The 15,157-nt window shown below is 34.3% G+C and overlaps 9 non-coding genes across 9 annotated transcripts; all 9 read right to left on the bottom strand.

The window, feature by feature from the left end:
* Nucleotides 1-1,561: 1,561 nt before the first annotated feature.
* LOC112629584 lies at nucleotides 1,562-1,634 on the bottom strand. The gene has a single exon (XR_003120678.1). It is a non-coding gene; the product is annotated as a small nucleolar RNA SNORD113/SNORD114 family (small nucleolar RNA).
* Nucleotides 1,635-5,776: 4,142 nt separating this feature from the next.
* Nucleotides 5,777-5,850, bottom strand: LOC112629583. Its single transcript, XR_003120677.1, has one exon. It is a non-coding gene; the product is annotated as a small nucleolar RNA SNORD113/SNORD114 family (small nucleolar RNA).
* A 943-nt stretch (nucleotides 5,851-6,793) lies between these two features.
* On the bottom strand, nucleotides 6,794-6,868 carry LOC112629556. The gene has a single exon (XR_003120656.1). It is a non-coding gene; the product is annotated as a small nucleolar RNA SNORD113/SNORD114 family (small nucleolar RNA).
* Nucleotides 6,869-8,097: 1,229 nt separating this feature from the next.
* LOC112629565 lies at nucleotides 8,098-8,169 on the bottom strand. Its single transcript, XR_003120664.1, has one exon. It is a non-coding gene; the product is annotated as a small nucleolar RNA SNORD113/SNORD114 family (small nucleolar RNA).
* A 1,549-nt stretch (nucleotides 8,170-9,718) lies between these two features.
* LOC112629544 lies at nucleotides 9,719-9,790 on the bottom strand. Its single transcript, XR_003120645.1, has one exon. It is a non-coding gene; the product is annotated as a small nucleolar RNA SNORD113/SNORD114 family (small nucleolar RNA).
* An 889-nt stretch (nucleotides 9,791-10,679) lies between these two features.
* On the bottom strand, nucleotides 10,680-10,751 carry LOC112629549. Its single transcript, XR_003120650.1, has one exon. It is a non-coding gene; the product is annotated as a small nucleolar RNA SNORD113/SNORD114 family (small nucleolar RNA).
* Nucleotides 10,752-11,651: 900 nt separating this feature from the next.
* Nucleotides 11,652-11,721, bottom strand: LOC112629579. The gene has a single exon (XR_003120674.1). It is a non-coding gene; the product is annotated as a small nucleolar RNA SNORD113/SNORD114 family (small nucleolar RNA).
* Nucleotides 11,722-12,798: 1,077 nt separating this feature from the next.
* LOC112629550 lies at nucleotides 12,799-12,870 on the bottom strand. The gene has a single exon (XR_003120651.1). It is a non-coding gene; the product is annotated as a small nucleolar RNA SNORD113/SNORD114 family (small nucleolar RNA).
* A 920-nt stretch (nucleotides 12,871-13,790) lies between these two features.
* LOC112629558 lies at nucleotides 13,791-13,862 on the bottom strand. The gene has a single exon (XR_003120658.1). It is a non-coding gene; the product is annotated as a small nucleolar RNA SNORD113/SNORD114 family (small nucleolar RNA).
* Between the last annotated feature and the right edge of the window lie 1,295 nt (nucleotides 13,863-15,157).

Raw genomic sequence — 15,157 nt, 5'->3', positions numbered from 1 at the left:
CTCAATGTAAGTAGCATGCAAAAATGTCTAAAATATATCCGTAGTATATGCAGAATGGTACTATGTACTATTAAAATAAAGATATAAAAGATGAAGGTTTCGTTTCATAAAAGTCCATGGTGCAGAACTGAAATACTTATAATCTTTGTTTCAAAACACATTTTAACCACTGGTTCATGATTTGCCCTCTTCTAATTTACTTTTTTATATACTTATTTCCTTAATCATAATAATCAACTCCATGAAGCCAACAAAATACAAAAACAAGAACACTGAATGTTTTAATACCTGTTTCTGACCTCATTATACACAGAGAAAACAGACTGACTCTTTTCTGTTAAATGGATTTCAGAGAAGCAGAATTGTGTTGATCATAATTCTTGCTTCATGAAATGTTATCATTTGAATATTCTTGTCCATTCTAATGTTTTTGTTGTTCATTAATTTACTTAATTATTAATTGTTACTCATTTTCAAATATAAAGTCAACAACAAAGAATCTACTCCCAAGAAAGAGGGGAGAAATTTACTATCATTTAAATCTTTCCATGACCTCCTCAAACAGTGGTAAAACAGTTAACCCAAGTTAAACAAATCCTTGTTTCATGGTATAATCTCCCAATTGGTCATGAGTGGCCATTGTAATTTTACTAGCATAAACGCTTTGTACTTGTTTAACTATTTGTTATTTTTAATAAAACAATAAAACTCAAGAGAACCACAACTAACCCAAGAACGAGATCTTTGACTAAGGCTCGAAACAGCCTATAATCTCCTTAATCTAAGAGGTAGCAAACCAAACCTCTTTTTAAATGGATCTCGTTTTGCAAAAGGACGCTTGGCAGGATTCATTCTTATCATTGGTTCAGGCATGGTCTTCTTGGATTTTATGATTGCATAAAGTCATTTCTTCTTCTTAAATAATAAATAATCATCATCTCTAACAAAAGCCTAAACCAAGAATAAAAACTTAATCTGACTTGCCCTGTTCTACACTCTCCTTGGCCACATGGGTAACAGTCAAGATCTTCATCCTTTAAATAATTATTAAAACAGCCAAGTTACCTCTGTTCTGTGGGCTTACAAAGCAGATGTAGAAAATAATGAAATACCCTTATCATTGGTTCATACTTGGCACCCATTTATTTAGCTATACACGTATTTGTTTGTTTAATTTTAATTTTTTTTTGTCTTAATGAATCAAACATCTGGGAACCCACAGCAAACTAGGAGCAGAACATTGACTATTAAATACTTCTATCTAGATGCTTCTTACCCAAAGTGGTGACAAATTTAATCTGTTTTCTTTTTCTTGATGGACCAAGGTATTTCAGAACTGAATTAATTATATTCCTTGCTTTACAACATGCCTTCAGAATTGGTCCATGTCTTAACCTCCTTTTCCTTACTCATGAATATACTTGTGTGTTGATCCATAGAAGTGGATCTGCTAATTGTATAAAATCAGTATCTGTGAACCCTCTCAAGCTCCGGAACTAGATTCTCAAACTTGCCTGACATTATTCCCACAAAGGTTTACATATGAGTTCTTCTTTTTGCAGTGGACCTCAGTTGTTCAAAAATGATTGATCATAATTTTTATTCAGATGCATTCCGTTCACATCATCGGTCCAGACATGGCCCCTCTACATTTAATTTGAAACATTTTTAGATATCAAATGAACAAGCTTGAACCACCATCCTACTCAACAACTAGAATACTGACTCCATAAATGAGTAACAGCCTTTATCAAGAGAAGAGTCTATAAATAATCAGTGAGACAAACATATAATGTGACATTTAACTATTGAAAATGAATGGAAAAGCTAAGTTTTTTTTTCCTTATACTTCACTTGTGCTAAATTGGATTAGTTTCGGTCCATAACACATTCTCATCATAGGCCTATGCATGACCTTTTAAAATTTAATTATCTTTTTAAATGACAGTAGAAATCATGAACTAACAACCCAACCCAAGAACTTTATTACTTACATTGCATGACATTCTCCTTACTCCGAGGGATAAGGTAAAGTTCCTCATCATGGAAGAATAATTTAATCAGCTCTGGTCTATCCATCCTGTAGATGATATTACCAAATGAAAGAGGATATTACCAAATGAAAAGACCTAGATTTAGGTTTCGATTTAGTGAACATGAAGTAACCATCATAGAAATTGATCACAAACAATGATTTATGCCACATTCTTATCTCTGGTTTGTGCATGGAGCGCCATCTTATTAATTAACATATTATCCATTTTAACAATATCAGGAATACCCTTAAATGAACCACCTAACATAAAAACTACGAGAGTTACATACATCTGACTCCATATTCCATACCCACAGAGCTAAAAATGTAGAGCTCCTCTTTTAAAAAGGACTTCTGTTGTGCAAAACAGTAGTCATCATGAAACTTGATTTATAATACAATCTTACCATTGGTCCTTATGTAGCCTTCACTGATTATGTGTTATTATTATCATACACTAAATACCCTAAATGGACCATCCAACAATGACAAGAACTTGGATCATTACTCACACTGACCCATGAATGTCTTCATCATTACAGAATCACTGTAATGATGAGTGTGTTCATTCTATGGAATTGAAAGCAGATGGTGAAAAAAAGGAAAAATAAATATGTATTATTTTATACCTTTAAAAACTTATACACAAAATATGCAGGAATATCCCTTACAAAAAGGGAGTGAAAATATCAAAAACTGATCCATGTTTCCCTCCTTGATTTGCTTAGCTATTTGTAATTAGGTATTGGTAAATTTGTGAAATTATTTATTTACTTCTCTTAACAAAACAAACTTGAACTCACCATTCTCCCAGAGCAAAAACATTGACTATTACTATTCTTTGTGTATATGATCCTTACTAAAAGAAGGAACATTCCTGATTTATTAATTTATTCATAAAATTCAGTGTTTCGGGATATTAAAAATATATAATTCCACAGATGTTCTGATTGGACTCATTCTAATTTTTGGTATGTAACACACTCTCATCCCTGTTCTTTTTTAATTCTGTATATAGATGTAGTCATTTATGCATTATTTTATAATACAATGAATACCTCTGAGTAAACACCCCACCCAAGGAAAAGAACTTTGCACATTATATTTATGGGCCTATAGCCTTCTTTCCCAGAGACGTACCAGCCAAGGTCTTCACCAATGATAATCCATTCTGGAGGGCAGAAAGCAAATGGTAAAAAGAATGAAACATCTTAAATTTTGACTGTGCTCTAATATTCTAATAAATGAAAGGTGAGCAAGTTTAGATTCATTTTTATAATTGGGTCATGCTCTTTTTACAATTAGCCAGAAAGTTCCTCTTTTTTGTCACATTAATTCAATTATTAATGTTGCATTTGAAATAGATGCCTTTGCAATTGCAACAAAAGCAAAAATTGACATGTGGAATCTAATTAAACTAATGAGTTTCTGCACAGCAAAAGAAACTATCATCAGAGTGAACAGACAACCTACAGAATGGGAGAAAAAATTTGCAATCTATTCATCTGACAAAGGTCTAATATCCAGAATCTACAAGGAACTTAAGCAAATTGACAAGAAAAAAACAAACAGCCCCATTAAAAAGTGGGCCAATAACATGAACAGACACTTTGCAAAAGAAGACATACATGCAGCCAACAAACAAGAAAAAAAGCTCAACATCACTGATCATCAGAGAAATACAAATCAAAACCACAGTGAGATACTACCTCATACCAGTCAGAATGGCAATTATTAAAAAGTCAAGAAAAAACAGACGCCAACAAAGTTAAAGAGAAATAAGAAAGCTTTTACACTGTTTGTTCAACCATTGTGGAAGACAGTGTGGTGATTCCTTAAAGATTTAGAAGCAGAAATACCATTTGACCCAGCAATTCCATTACTGGGTATATACCCAAAGGAATAGAAATCATTCCATTATAAAGATACATGCACATGTATGTTCATTGCAGCACTATTTGCAACAGCAAATACATGAAATCAACCCAAATGGCCATCAATGATAGACTGGATAAGGAAAATGTGATACATATACACTATGGAATACTACGCAGCCATTAAAGGGCATGTGCTTTGCAGGGACATGGATGAAGCTGGAAGCCATTATCCTCAGCAAACTAATGCAGGAACAGAAAACCAAACACTGCATATTCTCACTTAGAAGTGGGAGCTGAACAATGAGAACACATGGACACAAGAGAGGAACAACACACCTTGGCGCCTGTCAGGGAAGGGTGGGGAGAGCATCAGGAAAAATTGCTAATGCATGCCGGGCTTAATACCTAGGTGATGGGCTGATAGGTGCAGCAAACCACAGTGACACACGTTTACCCAAGTAACAAACATCCACATCCTGCACTTGTACCCCAGAACTTAAATAAATTAAATGGATGCCTTTGAATCCAACACCTGAATCAAGAATCAGAGTTCTCTGCAAAACATGCCAGCTTCAATGCCTCCACCCATGCACTCAACAACCTAAATCTTTGGACCTCCCATATGCATAATTAGATTCATCTAAATACTTGTTTCAGAGCAATTTCATACCAATGAACAGTGCTTGATACCACTTCATTCATTCATTCACAAACCAATTTGGCCAACTATTCATTCTTTGTAAAGAAACAGAACAATATGTAAACTCTCAGAAACCCAGAACGTGTCTGATAATGTGCATCTATGTATAGCCTCCTTATGCAAACACTTGTAAGAGCCAAAATATTTGCTTTAAGAAGAACACAATCTCTGGACCCAGTTACATCACAACCATTATTTCCAGACATGTTTGCTACTGGCCCTTGCTTTATCCTTTTTAGCTAATTGATTATTATTAACATGCATTTGTTCATTATTAAGATAAAATCAGTATCCTTACACATGATCTAGACTATAGCATGGATCATCGTAGCACATGCATAGTTGATCATGATCAAAGTAATAACAGATGATGTCACTTTGTAATGGAATTTAGTGAGCACAATAGCTCTTGTTGTAGAACAAATTCTTGTCACTGGCCCTCTTTAAAATTAGTTTTTTATTTATATAAACAACATCCCTATTTAGGGATAAGACAAACAACCAGGAAACCAAAGACAACTCAACATAAACATGGACAACTCATATATTTGTCTACATGTTTCTCATTGTGAGAGATTAAAAATCTGACACAATTCCCACTTCCTGAGCAATAGATCAGTACTGTGACTTGCTTTATTACACATGTTATATTTGGTCCAGATGTGGCCATGTTTTTATTCACTTATTTCTTTTACTTGAGTTCTTCATGCATTAATTTACTTGTAATAATATAATCATTATCCATGAGTTACAAAAGCATAAGAATAGGGTATAGGATAATTGATTTTGGGTTTTTTGTTTTTTGTTTTTTTGAGATAGGGTCTGACTCTGTTGCCCAGGCTGGAGTTCAGTGGTGAAATCTCGGCTCACTGCAACCTCCACCTCTTGGGTTTAAGTGATTTTCCTGCCTCACCCTCCCAAGTAGGTAGGATTATAGGCACTCGCCACCACACCCAGCTAATTTTTATATTTTTAGTAGAGATGGGGTTTCACCATGTTGGTCAAGCTGGTCTCGAACTCCTAACCTTGTGATCCGCCCACCTCGGCCTCCCAAAATGCTGGGATTACAGGTGTGAGCCACCGCGCCCAGCCAATAACTGAATATTTTTAACTACTGTCTACAGGATCATTTCCAACTGAGCAATAGGCTAGATTTCTTTTATACTGGAGCTTAAACTTCCTGACTTCTATTACTCATCATCCTTGACTCATACCCACGAGTCATCATCTCTGGACCAGGCCACAGACCATCAATCTTTTTCTTCATTTATACTTGGTCTATTTCATTTATTTATTAATTTACTACTTTATAATAAGGAAATAGACATGAATCAGAAAAAAATACAACAAGAGCTGTGATAACCCTGTTGTCTATCTGAAGATCAGTTCCTACAGAAATTAGAACTGTTTCTTGAACTGACCTCATTGTTTCAAACATGCATTACTCAACATAATGTTTCATATCAACCCCATGTTCATTGGGCCATGGTTAGTCTTCTTTAATTATGTTTTCTACTTATTAATAATGCATTGACCACTCTTAAATGGCCCAAACTAAGACAAGAACTTTGACGATTACTGACCTTTGTCTGCAGGTTCCTTAAAACAGCCATAGAGCAAGTGCTCATGGCAGAATCAGTGCAGGAAGTGACTGTTCTGAGGATTACAAGGAAGAGCAGAAGACAAAATGTGAGACTTTCTATCCATTAGTTTTTTCATTCTACCTTCCATTTACTCTGTCAGATGGTATTTATTGATTTATGTTAATATTTGCTTATTTTCCCCTTAATAAAATAAATATTGAACTTACAAGTGACCCAGTTGACCTGCAAATTGACCTAAAAAATCACATAGCCATTGATAACTAATAATCAGTGTTACTGCTCTATCAATGGCTCTATGATTCTTAGCCAGAGAGTTAAAACCAATGGCCCATTTATTATCCATTCCAAATTAATTAATAGTATTTCTTTCCTTGCCACATATGTTAACAATTAGAATATGCCTCTCTCTCTCCATGTTTAATCATTTAAATCTTTGTTTGATTCTTTCATTAATTCATTTATATTAATACAATCATAATCAATGAACTGTAAAATTGGAAGCAAATAGCCCTCGATATCACTAACATCTATCTAAAGGATTTTTTTCAACAGAGGAATAGATTAGATTTCTATTATATTGAACCTCAGAGTTCCAGGCACTTAGTACTCACCATCCATGACTCACACGCCACCAGCTGTCATCACCGGCTCAAGCTTGGACCTCATTTTCTTAATTCATGTCTACGTGTTTTTATTGATTAACTTATCAGTTCACTAACAATAAAATAATTACCTTAGAGCCACAAAAACTTGAGAGTAAAATCCTTAAATAGCTCTAATATCTGTCTCTGTCAATACTACTCACAGCAATACATCTCTTTCATTAATTAAATTCAATGTTTTATATATATGCATTAATCAACATAATGCTTTATATTAATCCTATTTTTACAAATGGGCCAACGCTTACCTTCAATGATTATATTTAACACTTCTACTTCTTAATAATACTACGAATATCTTTTTTAAAAAACACTGAAACCAAGAACGTTGACTGTCACTCACATTGGTCTCCATACACCATATAACACATAGATGCAATCATGGATCTTCCCATTAAAAAAGAATGATAAAATCAGCCAGAGTGTGTTTATTTTGAGGAGTACAGAGCACAAGAGATGATCAGAAAAGATTAAGACATTATCTGCGTTACTCTTTGCATTCTATCTTCCACTGATTCAGTCATATAGGTTATTCGGGATAACATCTATTTTATTTACTCTACACAGCCAGACAGTATCAGTCACGCGACTGACACAACACATAAACATTCATTATTATTTATCACTGTCTATAACATCCCTAACTAAAGAAATAACAACCTCATACCACTTATTTCCTAATGGTATTGGTGTTTTCAATATATATCATAGGTTTTCTTCTCACTCTATTGCCCAGGTTGAAGTGCAGTGGTATGATCTCAGCTCACCACCACCTCCATCTTCCGGGTTCATGCGATTCTCCTGCCTCAGCCTCCCAAGTAGCTGGGATCACAGGCATATGCCACCACGCCCAGCTAATTTTGTATTTTTAGTAGAGATGGGGTTTTACCATGTTGCCCAGGCTGGTCTCAAACTCCCGACCTCAGGTGATCCACCCACTTTGGCCTCCCAAAGTGATGGGATTACGGGTGTGAGCCACTACGCCTGACCATATCGTAGTTTTTCTTGCCTCACAAATTGTTTTTATAGTTGGACAATGCTTAGTCCCATCCAACATAATTTATTTGTATATTTGTTTAGTGGTTGCTTCATTGATTGAATTATAATAATAGATTGAAAATTCGTGCTCACAAACAGCAAAAACAAGACCCCTGCATATTCCTGACATCTGTCTATATGATCACTTCCAAAAGAGGGAAAAAACTGTATTTCTTTTCTGATGGACCTCAGAGTTCCAGATAGGTATTCACTGACTAAGACTCACCCAATACCGGTAGTCATGATTGATCCAGGATTAGCTCTGATGCTCTTCATTCTTTGTTACTTTATTTATTACTTCATTAATTCACCACTAATAACTTTTAAACACTATCACTCACAAAACCCCAAGAGGAGCCTTGATATCTCTAATTTGTATATACAGTCAGCCTCACAATACCACATCCCCTCATTACTACCTTTCATAATAACACAGGACATGCTTTTCATACAAGCATCCCTCAGCGTAACATTCCCTATCCATTCCATATTTATCCCTAGGCTACTCATGGCCTTATTGGATTATATTTCATATTTTTTGTTTATGCACTATAAACCTTTAAACAAAACACCCAAGATGGGATAAGAACTTTGACTATTACTCACATTGGTGTCCAGCTTCTAGCACAGAGATAGCTCTTAACCAGTGAAAACCAGCTTCTGTGCTTCCATTCTGAGTACAGAGCAGAAGAGATGACAACAAAAATGAGACCTTCTCTCCATTGATCCTTGCTTTTCAAATATACCTCAAATTAATGAATGTGTAAACATTTATACTCATTTGCATGTTCATTTATTTGAGGTATATTTCATTTTTTTTTATGAATAACTGGCCAGATGTGGTGGCTCATGCCTGTAATCCCAGCACATTGGGAGGCAAAGGCAGGTGGATCACTTGAGGTCAGATGTTCAAGACCAGCCTGAGCAACATGGTGAACCCCCATCTCTATTAAAAATACAAAAACTAGCCAGGCGTGGTGGCGCATGCCTGCAATCCCAGCTATTAGGGAGGCTGAGGCACAAGAATTGCTTGAACCCATGAGGCGGAGGTTGCAGTGAGCTGAGATCGTGCCATTGCACTCTACCCTAGGTGACAGAGTGAGACTTCATCTCAAAAAAAATAAAAATAAAAAAAATAAATAAATAACTTTGGACTTGTCCCTGACCCAGAACTTGAATATGGTCAATAATTTATACTGTCTATCTCATTCAAAGAGGTAACAGGTATGCAAGACTTATCTTTAGTAGTCACCAATTTCAGTATGTATTAATAGTGTTTGTTGTCTTTCCACGTATTTTTATAATTGGACAATGCTTAACCTTATTCATCTTTTTTTTTTTTTTTTTGACACAGAATCGTGCTCTATTGCCCACGCTGCAGTGATGTGATCTTAGCTCACTGCAACCTCCCAGGTTCAAGCAGATTTTTGAATCCTGGGTTCAAGAAATCCATGTGTCTCAGCCACCCAAGTAGCTCGGATTAGAGGCACAGGCCTGGCTAATTTTTGTATTTTTAGTAGAGATGGAGTTTCATCATGTTGGCCAGGCTGGTCTTGAACTCCTGTCCTCAAGAGATCTACCTGCGTTGGCTTCCCAAAGTGCTAAGATTACAGGTGTAAGCCACCACACCCAGCCCTTATTCATCTTTATTTATATATTTATTAATTGATTCTCTCATTGATCCAATTATAAATATAAAATAAAAATTCATAAACATGAAAACCAAACACATATACATTCTGTTTTTTGCCATCTGTCTGTAGGTTCACTTGAAACAGGGAATAGACTAGGTATCTTTTGAGATGGACCTCAGAGTTCCAGACACGTATTCATTGTCTATGACTCATACGCCACCAGCAGTCATCATCGATCCAGGACTGGCCCTTCTTTTCTCTGTTATTTTATACATTGTCTGTTGATTAATTCATTAATTTACTAATAATAACTTTAAACCTTATGACTCACAGAACCCCGAAAAGATATCCCTAATCATTCTGACATTAATATATGTTTCATGAATTATCCTGTTTTTCATATGTGAATTATCAATATAATACTTCTTTTGACTCCAATATCCCTCACTAGATAAAATTCACCATCTTTGGTTATATTACATATTTATTTACAGTACATTGAGTCCTCTTACATAAACTACCCAAAGAAATACAAGAAATCTGACTGTCACTCACATTGGTACACATGCTCCTTCCTAAGCATGGTGCAAATAGAACACGTGACCATGAAGAAGTCCTCAAATCAGAATAAGTATGTCCATTCTAAGTACAGAGCAAAGAAGATAATAACAAAAGAGAGGCATTTTAACTATCAATCCTGGTTTTTCACCTATCACTAGTTAGTCATCTATGCTATCATTATTTGGAGTAAACTTATTTCATTTTCTCTTTAAAAAATGAACAATTTCTAACTTACGATTAACCAAGAATTTGAACATTGTCTATAATTATCCTGTCCATATCACCATAGCCAAAGAGGTGAAAGACATGTACATTTACTTCTCTCCAGACTTTACTATTTTCAATACATATTAATAGTGTTTCTTGCCTCACCAAATATTTTTTACAATTGGACAATGATTAACCTTACTCATCTTTATTTATATATTTGTTTATTGGTTTTTATATTGGCCAATTATAAAAATGGAATTAAAACATGTAAACACAAAGACCAAAACCAAACTCATATTCTTGATGCCTGTCTAAAGGATTATATCAAACACAGAAAATGAGCTAGATTTCTTCTGTGATGGACCTCAGAGTTCTAGACACGTATTCATCGCATATGACTCATACGCCACCAGCAGTCATCATCGATCCAGGATTGTTCATCTCTTTCTCCATTCATTTCTACCTTGTTTATTGATTGATTTTGTTAATTCACTACTAGCAATTTTAAGTCTTAATGGTTCAAAAAAATCCCGAGAATAATTTTAATATTCCTAATTTGTATACTGAATCATTTCAACATTGATATACCTCTTAATTAACTATCCTCAGGTTTTTATATATGCATTATCAATACAATGCTTCATATCATCTCCGTATCTTTCACTGGGATGTGGACATCTTTGATAATGTCACACAATTTTTATAATACAATGAGTCCTCTTAAAAGGGCAGCAGAAGGAAATCAAAAATGTTGACTATTACTCACATTAGTCTGCCTGAGCCTAACCGTGATGCAAGTGCCTCAGGTGGTCAGGGAAGAACTTTTCAAGGTGCACAATTCATCCATTCTGCAGAGCACAAAGCACAGAGGAGTTCAGAGCATACAATGGGACATTCTCACTCATGATTCATCTTCATCTAATGAGTCATTTAGGCAATCATTGTTTGAAGTGTATTTCATTTTCTCTTCAGAAAATTAGCAGTTTTGAACTTGCCACTGACCCATACCTTAAACATTATCTATAGTTTATACTGTCTACACTATCACTCGCCAAAGAGGTCACAGGCATGCATCACTCATTTTTCCTTGGCTATCACTGTTTCAGTACATATTAACCGTGCTTGCTGTCTTGCCAAATATTTTTATAATTGGACAATACTTAACCTTATTCATCTTTATGTATTCAAATATTTGCTTATTGATTCTCCCACTAGTCCAATTATAAAATAAAATATAACTGCATAAAACACAAAGACCAAAAACAAACTGAGTCTGTATTTCTGACATCTACCTATAGAATCATGTGAAACAGAAGAAACCGACTTTGTGATGGACTTCAAGAGTTCCAGACACGTATTCATCGTATGACTCAGACGACACCAGCGTCACCACTGAACCAGGATTCTTCCTATTTTTCTCTATTCATTTTTACTTTGTCTAATAATTAACTCATTAATTCACTGATAATAACTTTAAAATCTTTGGTTTTTAAAAGCCCAAGAGCTTTGATATTCCTAATCCCTACATAGAATCATAGTGTTGATATATATTTTCATTAATTGTTCTCCATTTTTCATATATGCTTTTTCAATATAGTACTTCATATCACTCCTATAACTGGGAAAGAGTTGGCCATCTTTGATTATAGTCCTATAATATATTGGAATATATTACAGACTATAGTTCTAAAATATGTTGGAATATATTATATATGCATTATATTCCTATACTATATTGGAATATATTATATATAATATATTCCTATATTATATTCCTATAATGTATTATGTCTTTTACAATGTATTATATCTTCTTATAATGTATTTTATGATACATTATATTATAGAAATATATATAATATATTCCTGCAATATATTTTTATAATGTATTATACCTTTTTATAATACACTGAATCATCTTAAACAAACCACTCAAAGACAAGAGCTTTGACCATTACTTACATTGGTCTGTATGCTCCTTCCTAAGCATGGTGCAAACAGAGCACATGACCTTGGAGGCATCTTTAAATCTTCACAAGTATGTCCATTCTGACGAGTGCAGAGCAGAGAAAATAATAACAAACATGTGATTTTCTCATTGTTGATCTTTCCTTTTCACCTATCTTTAGTTAAACATTTAGGCAATCATTATTTGAAGTATGAACAACTTTGAACTTGCCACTAACCCAGAACATGAAAACGGCATATTAATTTATACTGTCTCTTCATTATTGGCCAAAAAGGTTAGGTATGTTAGATTTCTTTTTGGCTTTCATCAATTTAAATACATATTAAATACACCTCACCACACATTTTTATAGTTGGACAATGCTTAGCTTATTTATTTTATTTATTCACATGTTTTATTCTTTCATTGAACCAATTATAAAATAAAAACTCATAAACAAAAAAAAATTCATTCTATATTCTTGCCATCTGTCTAGAGTTACTTGAAACAGAGGAAACTGACTTCTGTGATGGACCTCAGAGTTCCAGACACATATTCATCGTATGTGACTCATACTCCACCAGTGCTCATCATCGATCCAGGGTTGACCCTCTTTCTCTCCATTCATTTCTATGTTGTCTTTAGATTCATTCATTAATTCACTGGTAATAATTTTACACTCTGTGATTCATGAAACCCTAAGAACAGACTTGATATTCCTTATCTTTACACAGAATCATTCTAACATAGATATATCTGTTTCATTAATTCTTCTCCGTTTTTCATATATGCATTATCAATAAATATTTCAGATACCTCTCATAAATAGCATTGGGACATAGTTGACCATCGTTGACTATATAATACACTTTTTCATGATACATTGAGTCCTCTTTAGCAAATCACACAAACCAACACAGGAATTTTGACTATTACTAACATTGGTCTGCATGCACCTTCCCAAGCATGGTGTACAAACAGGGCACGTGATCATGGAGGAATCCTTAACATAGCACAAGTTGTTCACTCTGAGGAATACAGACCAGAGAAGAGAGTAACAAAATTAAGACATTTTCAATATTGATATTTGCTTTTCAGCTATCATTAATTAGCCATTCATGCAATCATTATTTGGAGTATATTTAATTCATTTTCTGAAAATAAAATGAATAATTTTGAAACTGTCGCTGATGCAGAAGTTGAACATTACCTATATTTTATTCTGTCTATACCATCATTAGCCAAAGAAGCCACAGGAATGTACCGTTTATTTCTCTGTGGATGTCACTGTTTCATATACATTAATCATGTTTCTTACCTTGTCCCTAATTTTTATAACTGGACAATGCTTGAATTTATTCATCTTGATTTGCATTTGTTTATTAATTCTCATATGGATCAATTGTAAAAGTAGAATCAAAACATGTAAACACAAATACCAAAAACATATACATTCTATACTCCTGACAGCTGTCTGTAAAATAATTTCAAACATACAGAACAGGCTAGATTTTGTTTGCAACGGACCTCAGAGTTCTAGACACGTATTCATCGCAAAAGACTCATACGCCACCAGTAGTCATCATCGATCCGGAACTGATCTTCTATTTTTGGATTCATTTCTGCCTTGTCTATTGACTAATTTGTTAATTCACTAATCATAATTTTAAGCCCTATGATTTACAAAACCACAAGAATAGCCATGATAATCCTAATATGTAGGAATATTTATTTCATCAATTATCTTCAGTTTCTCTTGTATGCATCTTCAATATAATCCTCACATCATGCCCATGTTTATTTAAATACAGTTGCTCATCTTTGATTATAGTATACACCTTTTTATAATATATTGAACCCTCTGGAAGAAACCACCCAAAGCAAGCTGAGGACTTCCACTATTCCTTACCTAGGTCTCCAGGCTCCATCCCAAAAACGGTGCAAGTAGAGCACATGGCCTTGAAGGAATCCCTCAATCAGCAAAGTGCAATCATTCCAGGGAATACAGAGCAGAGAAGAAGATAACTTTTGTTATCCTCTATTTCCATATTATCCTATTATCTATGCTATCCTCTATTTTTATACTATCCTATTTTAAATATAAAAAATATATTTATTATCAAATATTAAATATATTTGATATTATCCTATTATCCTATTTTGATATTGTCACTACCGACCCTTTCTTATCACCTATCATTAGTCAGTCATTTCGGCAGTCATTATTTGCAGTATATTCATTTTATCTAAAGAAATGCATAATTCTGAAATTGCCATTGACCCAGAAATTGAATGTTTTCTATAATTTGTACTGTCTATACCATCATTAGCCACAGAGGTCACCAGAAGATGCGATTTATATCTCTGTGGACTTCACTGTGTCAAAAGATATTAAGAGTGCCTCTGGCCAGATGCTGTGGTTCATGCCTGTAATCCCAACACTTTGGGAGGCTGAGGTGGGCGGATCACTTGAGGTCAGGGATTCAAGACAATCCAATATTTTGATAATATCGAGTCCTCTCAAACCATTCAAGCCAAGATGAGAATGTTTATTACTACTCACATTGGTCTGTAGGCTCCCAACCATGATAAAAACAGAGCACGTGACCATGGAGGAATTCTCAAATCATAACAAGTGCATCATTCTGAAAGGATAGAAAGCAGAAAAGATAAAAAAATTCTCAACATTGATCCCTGATTTTCACCTGTTATTAGTCACTTTGGCAATCATTATTTGGAGTATATTTGTTTTATTTATTTTCTCTTAATAAAATGAAAATCTTCAAAATTACCATGACTCAGAATATGAACATTGTCTATAATTTATACTATCTGTATCATATACCATTCATTTCTTTTTAGACTTCACTGATTTTAATACATGTTAA

The sequence above is a fragment of the Theropithecus gelada genome, chromosome 7b (assembly GCF_003255815.1).
Source record: "Theropithecus gelada isolate Dixy chromosome 7b, Tgel_1.0, whole genome shotgun sequence".
Lineage (NCBI taxonomy): Eukaryota > Metazoa > Chordata > Mammalia > Primates > Cercopithecidae > Theropithecus > Theropithecus gelada.
This window is presented reverse-complemented; position numbering and strand designations above follow the sequence as displayed.